This window comes from Cynoglossus semilaevis, chromosome 7 (assembly GCF_000523025.1).
Source record: "Cynoglossus semilaevis isolate Cse_v1.0 chromosome 7, Cse_v1.0, whole genome shotgun sequence".
Classification (NCBI taxonomy): Eukaryota; Metazoa; Chordata; class Actinopteri; order Pleuronectiformes; family Cynoglossidae; genus Cynoglossus; species Cynoglossus semilaevis.
Window position 1 is genome coordinate 11141600 of NC_024313.1, and position 9283 is coordinate 11150882.

At 43.4% G+C, this 9283-nt stretch overlaps 1 protein-coding gene across 1 annotated transcript in view; it reads right to left on the minus strand.

Annotated features, from left to right (window-relative positions):
* Nucleotides 1-9283, minus strand: part of ryr3 (ryanodine receptor 3) — an 85006-nt gene that overhangs the window by 69721 nt on the left and 6002 nt on the right.

Here is a 9283-nt window from a genome sequence, read left to right on the forward strand (position 1 = left end):
CATCAGTTCATTCATTCATTTATTCATTCCATCACCCAATCCTTTTTGGATTAGAGCTGGACCTAAATACCAGAAGCTAACATGGTAGAGGGAGGAACCCTGGATGTTTTACTAGTTCAACACAAACATCTATTCACACTCACATTCACACCTCAGGTCAATCATGAATTAACATATTGCTGCATGTTTTTGAACTGTGGGAGGAAACTGAACCCACAGGGAGAACACTCAACTGGGCCAACATCAGCTGAACTCAGCTTTGGCTGAAGCTTTAACTGGCCTGTTAGCTTTCATTAGCATGACGATACCGTAGCACAAAAAATTTGAATTTTATTGATCCTGTAGTTGAGAAACATCTAAGGTGTCGCTTTAGTCTTAATATTATCACCAGACTAACAAAAACAAAAATCCATATTAAGAACATTATTATTTATTAAAGAAATGATGCCGACATAAATATATGATTTGGTATCTAATGTTGAGCACTTTATCTCAACAATGTAAATAAAAGAAAGCTCTTGTTTGGAGACAGTCAATTATGCATGAACGCCGTGGTAACAGCTACTTCATCAGTGAAGAAGAAAACAGTTCAAGAAATCCATACAGCAGATCATTACGGCAGTGAAGTCAGTGCTGAACCTGTTCCACAGACGGCCGTCCGTTCAGTCTGTGCAGACCACAAATGAACATCTGTGTGTGTCAGAACGGAGAGGACCAGGCTCCATTTGGCAGCACACACACAAACACTCGCACGCTGATATCGATTTGTGTGTGGGTGTGTGTGTGTGTGCAGATTGTTTCTGTATTGTGTGCATGTCTCCTGCCAGCTCCCGTCCCACACTAATCTGAGCTGATGGTTGCCATGGTTCTGGCTCTCGCCTCCTTCACAGCAGCATTAATTCGATGGCTGTAGACAGAAGCTGAAGTCGAGCATCCACGGCGTCAGGAGGCCAGGTAACAGACCGGCGCCGTATTTCAAAAACACACACAAAAAAAACCCTCTGGTACGAAACCAAAGACTTCGTCACAGGGGTCTGGGGGCGTTTGGACGTCGTTAGTGTCTTCTTCTACGTCTAAGAAAGTCTGGAAATGAAAACTTTTCTCCTTTTCTTCTCTCCTTTTTAAGGCTGTCAAAGATCTAACAGATACCGCCGGGAACAAAGAAGTCACTGTGTTGTTCATGGCTTTTGAAGTTCTTGTGTTTGCACTTGAATTCTAATTCCATCCTCGCTCTCTGTTTCCATCTTTGTCTATTTTCTGCAACAGTGGCACGATTTAAATTAATTATCCAGGCAACGTGAAGCTGCTCTTTTGAAATATAACAAAAAAAAAGGTGTTACCAAAGTGCAGGAAAATTAACTTTTTTCACCACTGGCGTTAAATATCCCTGTGAAATATATTTTTGCGTGTTTTTTTTAAATACTTTTTAGGCCGACTTTGTTGAAAAATAAGGATTATCATTAGCATTATTATTACATAAATAGTTGATTTCCAATTATTTTTCTTCACTCTTTGGGAATATTTGACCTATTTCTGTGCAACTACAGTTTGATTTAGTTAATCTTAAGCAAGCTCAAATCCTGGCTTTAGTTATTTTGCAGTATTTTGGGTAAAGTTTTGTCTGCTGACCAATACCTACATATAAAGTATTTTCTTATTTAGGTTTAATTTTTTAGTTTTTTGTCTGCTCCACCCTTTCTTGCTAAGGTAACCACAAACTCACACGTTAGCTTCTTTTTAACACTTTTTGGAATAGCTAACAATGTGAACTTTGAGCTGAGGCTACATGAACTGTGTGTTGATGTGAACTTTGAGCTGAGGCTACATGACCTCTCTCATCAATGTCAAGCTACTTTCTGCTAAACTTTAGCCATTAAGCCGTGAACGTGGTGTTAGAGGTAACTTTTAGTCAAACACTAATTAAAAGTGAGTTAACGTCCACTGTGTTTTACCTAAATGTAAAAGAAAAAAAAATCTTCTAATTAAGAAATGCAATAAATTCCTTTGCAACAAATGAACAAAGTGGGCTCCAGGTCTCATTTGGTGAATTAACAAAGAGCTAAATAATACAGAAGTTAATTAAAAGCTGCTCCTGTGAGAGAATGATATTCTCAAATATCTGGGACAGATCAATAACGTTCAGATCAAAGAGGCTGTAAATCATGGCCAGTCTGACTGGAACACTTTGATTGGATGTGATGAGGTTCAGGACGGACAGTGTGGTGGAGTTCAGGTGGTACAACAAACAAGTGGGCTTTAAATGACCCACAATGCAACTCTGCACCTCACTGAGGTGAACCCAAGTTCTTTGTTTATTTATTCTGACATGTCCATCTTGGTTCAGGGGTAATTAAAGGACAAAGTCGTATTTTTCTGGTGTGACGTACAACTCGCTGGCCGACCAATACATCTTCCAACAGATTTGACTGGGTAACAGCCAATAACAAATGACGCCATCCAGGTTTTATAGGCCCCAGAATAAGCCTTGCTGTCACTGAATCAATCTTACTGCCACCAGGAGGAGGTTTACACAGAAAATGACGACTCAATTTATGGTTCAAAAGGACAAAACAACAAGCAGAACAAGCATTCATCTCACACCATCCTGACGCTGCGGCTCTTGTTATGACACGGAGCAACATTTGCTCGGAGAAAACGTATTTGCGTCCTTCACGGCGTGTTTCTGCTGCTGTGTCTTCATGACAGCCACCAAACCAGAGCTGCGTTAGGACACGAGCGCTGTCTCTTAGGTGAGTCTCACAAAATGTGTTTATTTGGCAGAACAGTTGCTCTAAAAAGCAATTAACCTGAACTTATGACCCTCCGTGGGCATAAAACACTGCTTGGTGATGCACACCATCATCCTTGTTTATTGCCTTGCATTTATGACGGCTGTAATGTTCAGCATTTGTTAAAGGCAGAGACCAGACACTTGTTCCACTCTGCAGACACCCTGAAGCACCTCCTGCATATTGTAGCGTTGTTCTGCAGCTACTGAGCTCCAGTTTGATAATGTGCTTGAGGAGCTGCAATAGTTCAGGATTTAAAGTGGACTGTCTGAAATGGTTACTACAAGATTTACCATCACTACAGCAGCATCAAATCTTCTCTGATCATTAAAAAGAACAGTGAGGCCGGTGGATTCATACGCTGTTAGCAAGTTAGCTAACTTTACCTCCGATGTGAAAGAGTATGACTTTAAAACTTTATGTTTAAAAAGTCAATCAACAACAATCAACGCCTCTGTGCCTGCTCACATCCTGGTTCTCATTCACACCAGGAGACACCGGATCAGAGGATATTATCAGAGGACACTAAAAATGATATATTTCAGGTGGACAAGTTCTATTACGTTTCAATGTTTTTTCTTGTGAATTTGGCCAGAAGCTGTTTTACTGCTTTTTCGTGCAGGCATAAAGGCATCAATACATTTTCGGTAAGCAACAGCTGGTAGCAAAGCAGTATATTTGGTTTTAAAAGCCCTACAGAATGTAAAATAAAACATTCTTCTACTGTGATGTTGCTGTGATTGAATAATGCCTCTGTGCCAGCATATAACGTTTAATGTTTTGTTTTACTTTTAGGAAACACTACATACTTTAAAAGAACCCTGACCAGAAGTGTGATATGATCCATATGACGACTTGTTTGTATGTGGTTGGTCGTGAATACGTATCCAGTATCCTCGACCCCAAACTGCTGTTACCTCAACGATCAACACACTAAAAAAAAGTCGAGGCAACGACCAAACACGATGGCGTTCATGGAGGTCTGATTTATGAGTTGCCTTAAATCACTTCCGTTCTTCCTCGTTGTACCTCGTAAACTGTCGGCTGAGTTCAAGCATATCGAGGTTTAAAGTATGCATCGATACTGAAAAGGTCAAATCTACTTAGTTCTGATTTATTTCACTGCTTCCTCAGAACCAGAAGTGGTCAGAGTTGCACCGGGGATAAAAACATGACAGGGACCAGATGCCATCCAGTCATCTGAGCGGAGTGAGGCAACGGGAGAAAGAGCAGGAGCAGCGACAACGCCAACATCGCAAATAAATCGCTGGTTTGGATCTAATCTCTGGAGAGGAGATCTGAGATCAGAGCTCGAAATCTACAACAAATCATCTGTGTGTGTACGTCCACGGTCGACGCACACACTCAAAGACACTTTCTTTTGAACTTTGGGGTGCTGACTTGGTCCCGAGCCAGGGAATCTGAGGTGAAGTGATCCTCGCTCAGCAGTGCGACCATCTGCTAGACAGCTAAAGAGCAGCATCAGTACTATGTATAGGGTACTGGCCTCTGGCAGGAGGTCGATAAGAGAGGGTGGGGTGTAGAGTGGGAACCTGACTCTGCCCTCTCCCGGCCCCACCCATCCTCACGACCATGGATCTCCACATGGACCCTGCAAAACCAAATCTTCTCTTCGCTCTAACAAACAAAACCACTTCCAACAGTGAGTTCATTTGAAGGACCACCGGAAGTAACGCTGCCCCTCAACAGAACCCCTCAAAGTAACCCCCCCTCTCTTGCCCAACCGCGGCCGTCACGCTCCCTGCACTTTAACTGACGGCGACAGGTGCGTTACACAGCGCGGCCTGATGCGTCCACCAGCCGAAACCCGAGAACTCCCCAGCGCTGTGGCGTGTCAAATAAACTCCCACAACTCAACCTGGCACCGCCACCGATGTGAACTTGAGAAAAGGTGAATCTGTTCAATCCCTCTTTTCACGTACATGCTCTGCACACGCTCAATGAAACAGCAGAAAAACCAGGGAAGTTTCGAGAAGAAACTCAAGCGAAAAAAAAATCTGGAGAAAAATCTAAAGGGAAAACAGGAAACGACAGCATATTTGGCCTTCGTGTTCACACTGTCCCTGCTCAACTGCTCCCACTGCTGCGAGAGTCGTGTTTCTCATAAATGTCAGGGCCGGGTGCTAAGTACAGGTTGGGATGTGTGTTTCAGATTAGATCAAGTGTAGATGTGTGAGAAGCACCTGATAAGCTTGATAAACACTGACGTCCATTAGCCCACATTCTCCCCCTTCAACCTGCTGTTGCCTTAAAATGAGAGTTTAGCAGCGCGGTCGGCGGACGACGGCGTCAGCTCCTCAGTTACTGTACGTCGCCGACGGCCAACGGACTAAATATAATGATCATGTTAAACCTGCAGGAGGTGACAGGAGTGGCGGTGTGAAAAAAGTGATGAAGAGGCAAAGAGCTCTAAAATGGTTCAGTGACAGTGACGAGCTGTGGTGACAAACGGTAACTGATGAGGACCCCGAAGGGGAGACGGATTACAAAACTCTGTTGCAAATGAATATGGGTCCTTGACGTCTGGATGAAATGTTAGTGACGCGCTCGGCTCAAAAAGACAAAGAATTGGAGGATATTCTATTGGGAAGTGGAAAATAACCAACGACGTTTGTGAACCACAGCCTTACTGTAGAAAAAAACACTCAGCTCCACTTTCCGTGGTAGACAAAGAAGAAGAAAACAACGTGTCACATTTTCAGTCTAAGCTACAGAAAGACAACAAAACAACGTGTCACATTTTCGGTCTGAGCTACAGACCACCTACAGACCTAGGAGCATAGAGAACTCAAAAAAGTGGTTTTCGATGTTTACTGAAAAAACTCTGAATCTGCTGCATTCCTACCACTACAGGATGTTTCTCACACATCCCTGTCAACACCTGTGCCTGCACATGAATCATTTCTTACACCACAGCTTAGCACTTCTTATTGCGACATGTTTTGTAGTCATCAACCAAACTAAATCACTCTGCTTGGCCACAAAGACAAACTGATGATATCTGGTGTAAAACCCAAAACATGGAACTCGTAGAAACTCTTCTAAGGCCCAAAAAGATGGCGTATCCACTGTACTGTACAGCTGGTTGTTGGACATAAGGCCTTTGTGCCTGCACAAGACCTTCTGACTTATTCATTTAGCCGTTCACTGCAGCAGACAGCTGCCCAGGTCCAACAGCATTTTCAGGTTTCTTAACAACATGAAAGGCTGGACTTCAAAGATCTTCATACGACCATGGTTTCAGGTAAAACTCATTTAAACATAATATTTGAAAAACAATCCAGACCTACTTTCTACACCCACTGCAAACTGTTTTTCCAAGAGCATATGTGGAAAGTTTGGAGTCATTTTCTAAAAAAAGGCCTGCTGGTGGAGCTATCGTTACTGATTAATGAGGTGCTTTGAATGAATGAGATTCAGATGTGATTCAGCTGCACGCTTCCAAAGACAAGCTGCTCAGGCTGCAGAATACAAACAGAGTGAAGTCAACCTGCGGCTGCAGCGGCAGGAAACACCGGCGTTCAGATCCATCTTCGTCAATTATTAACATCATCATTATTTATAGGAGCAAAAAACTCCACGCACGGCCTCGGCAGACCTTATTGGACGATGGCACATTTGATCAGACATCACCGGAACCACAAGGCACTCGGAGTTCTCTCCAGTCTCCAAGACCTGGTTAAAAATTTACTTCAGGGGCTTTTTAATTTTTTTCCAAGATTTCCTAAATGCTGACAGAGACTAATATAAAGACAAACGTCTCCTCTCTGTCGTGGCTGTTTCCATGAGAACTGACCTTTTTCACCTCATTCATATTCTTTCATATCACCATATTCATTTCAACAAGTCTGGACTTGCGTAGCTAAACAGGCATAAATTATATTAGTAGATAGAATTTTCACTATTCATGAAGAATCATGAAATAAAAAACTGAGAAAAAAAAGTCTTGCAGTTTGAACCTAGCAGAGGTTCAGAACTAAACTGCAAACTTCAGCAGCATTTACTATTGTTTTTAGGAGTTATTTGGGCTCTTTATTTTAATTTGCCAATGACAAATGCGTCAGGTTCACACTGGTGTACTCGTGCATTAGCAAATGTGAAAACTCATCTGAGGCTGCAACAACATCGATCAAAGTGAACCATGCACCTCGTATCTCAGCGGTGTTTTTTAAAATAAATAATATTGCACCGTCGGGTAACAACAGCATGGATCACAGACACTGGGATTTATATTGGTGCTCACGCTCCAAATTGAATTTTCTCGGACTCGTTCGTATGGTCTCCGTGGGTGGAGGACGGAGGAGTCCGCGTCCGAGGAAGAGCCCAGAACCAAGAAGAGTGTCTCCAAAGTCCATCATCCTGGATGATGAGACGGAGCAGATATAGAGGAAGAGGAAGATGAAGTGGGTCGGATGTGTGTGTGTAAAAGTAAAAAAAAAACAAAATAAATGGAAGAGGAACGCTGCATAAATCAGATGGAGTAAAGAAGTTCATCTGAGGTAAACCTTCTCCTCCTCCTCCTCCTCCTCAGACCTCAGCTCCTGACCCAGACCAGACATCGTCCTACAGCTCCACCATCGTCGAGTAAAGAAGTTCATCTGAGGTAAACCTCCTCCTCTTCCTCCTCCGTCCCCCTCAGACCTCAGCTCCTGTCCCAGACCAGACATCGTCCTACAGCGCCACCATCGTCAAGCTCTGATGCTACACATTCTTTGACAAGCATCAGCCTAATGGCGCGGGCCTTTTTTTGGTACGAAATAACTTTTAATGAGGTCAAACTTTAATACCTCAGATGGCGGGAATAACAACCAGTCCATAAACCCCACAATAGACCCGAATCCATCAAACTGCAAGACCCTTCGTGCAAACAGCCAGAAGATGGATATTATCCCCCCATTTATTTATTTTTAAGGAAACTTAGAGAACGATCTGAGAGTTGTTTCCTGACAAGGTCACGAAGGTGAAACAAATTTAAATTCTCTCCTGTCAGACGTTGTCGCAAAATGTGACCAGGATCTTAAACCACACAGAAATATCTGGAAAATCAGATCCAACATCCGTTATATCTGTCAGCAGTTGCTGCTACAAGGTGCCCTTGAGCCAGGCACAGCACATTCCCTTCCCATTCTCCCTGTCACCAAATAAACTGACTTCAAATCTCAAGGTGACAAAATATAAAGTGAGAGTGAAGAAAACATGAGGAGAAGGATTTTCCCCAAACTCCAGAAGAAGTCTGGGTTTTATGACACGTGACAGCGTCAGTGAATGACAGGAGGTCACACTGCAGACAAACCACACAAAAAACTGTCTCTGCAGGTTTCAGTGAAGCAGTAACCACAGCAGCCTCTCACCAAAAGAGCAGAGAGTCCTGGGTTTAATTCCCAGACAAACCACATCTGTGCAGATCTGTGCAAATAACATATACTTCTACACAGGAACAAAAAAGTCCATCTGTTCATTGTGTCGCTAACACATCGTCAACTCACAACTCACAACCAAATCATCTGTTCCTGACCACAGTGGTTTCCACAACTAACGGTCAAAGAGTCGAGAACAAAGTGAAACAATGAAGCAGGTCCACAGTGGAACTGGACCAGGTGACCAGAGGGACCAGAGGGACCAGCGTTAAATGCTGAGCCTGTCTTCACAGCTTCGCCGTCCTGGAGGTTGATGAATGAAACCAATTATTGTGAGCTGGTGGTCTGTTCATGCTGATGCTGCTGCTGTGGCTGAGACTCCACCCCACAGTTACTACAGCATATGGAGCCACGCAGCAGAAAGTGAAATATCAATAAAAAAGAAATGATAAAAGCAGCTAAAAGAACAGAACAGAAAGAATCACTGATAAAAAAAAGCCATGTTTGTAGCACCACCTACAGGCGAGACATAAGGAAGCTCAGGGTCTTATCTAATCCAATTCCCAACAACTCAAAATACTTTAAGTATTATTGCATTCACACCTATTCACACCCATTCACACCCGTTCTGCAGACTTTAATTCTCTCAGCTCTGCCTGTTCAGCTGATCTCTGAATCTATTTACCCCAACAGACTCATAGCCCTGTGTTTTCAGCCCTGAATACAGATGGAGTGATGCTGCTGACTGTTGACACCTTCATGCCAAGGTGGTGTGAACAGTGAGTCAACAGTGAGTCAACAGTGGCAGCAGCAGCAGCAGATGAACGGCTGTCATTCCCTCTGGATGACAGCAGGGGCGCCGGGACAACGTTTGCTTCACTGTTTGCTGAATCAACAGAGGAAATCCGTCCTGATTCATTTACATCAAACTGATGGAGGTTCACCTGAGGTCGCGGAGTGACGCCGCTCCGCCTGACTCTCTCTCTCTGTCTCTCTGTCTCTGGATCTTTGCCTAAGTTTTTATCTCCCACAGAGGAAGAAGACGACTGTAAAACCTGCGCACTGACAAACTGGTCCTGACATCATCACCTACAGCTCCATTACACCTCCTCTTCT